The sequence below is a fragment of the Penaeus monodon genome, chromosome 32 (genome assembly GCF_015228065.2).
Source record: "Penaeus monodon isolate SGIC_2016 chromosome 32, NSTDA_Pmon_1, whole genome shotgun sequence".
Classification (NCBI taxonomy): Eukaryota; Metazoa; Arthropoda; class Malacostraca; order Decapoda; family Penaeidae; genus Penaeus; species Penaeus monodon.
This window is the reverse complement of record NC_051417.1, coordinates 8953818-8954080: the sequence shown is the minus strand read 5'-3', so window position 1 is coordinate 8954080 and position 263 is coordinate 8953818. Positions and strand designations below refer to the sequence as shown.

Sequence of the window (263 nt, the reverse complement as noted above, 5' to 3'; positions counted from 1 at the left end):
AAGAAAAATGATGATTTAAAGCAAATCTTTTAAGAATTTCCCTTCAGTATGATATGAATACTTCAAGCAGAAAACTCTCCATCTGACTTATGGATATTCAAATATTTACATACTATCACCACAGTTACTTCTCACTGGAACTACATCAATGTCACTTGCCATTCATAAGCATTATCAAGTGACAATTAGCAAGTGGCCACAGACCTAGGGAGATAGCAGAGGAGCAGCTACAGGTGGTGGTGACATCTTGCACCTAATGCTTA

The 263-nt window shown here is 37.3% G+C and overlaps 1 protein-coding gene across 1 annotated transcript in view; it reads right to left on the bottom strand.

Annotated features, from left to right (window-relative positions):
• LOC119593480 (protein kibra-like) overlaps positions 1-263 on the bottom strand; it is a gene marked incomplete at its 3' end in the record, with an annotated part of 16205 nt that overhangs the window by 4371 nt on the left and 11571 nt on the right.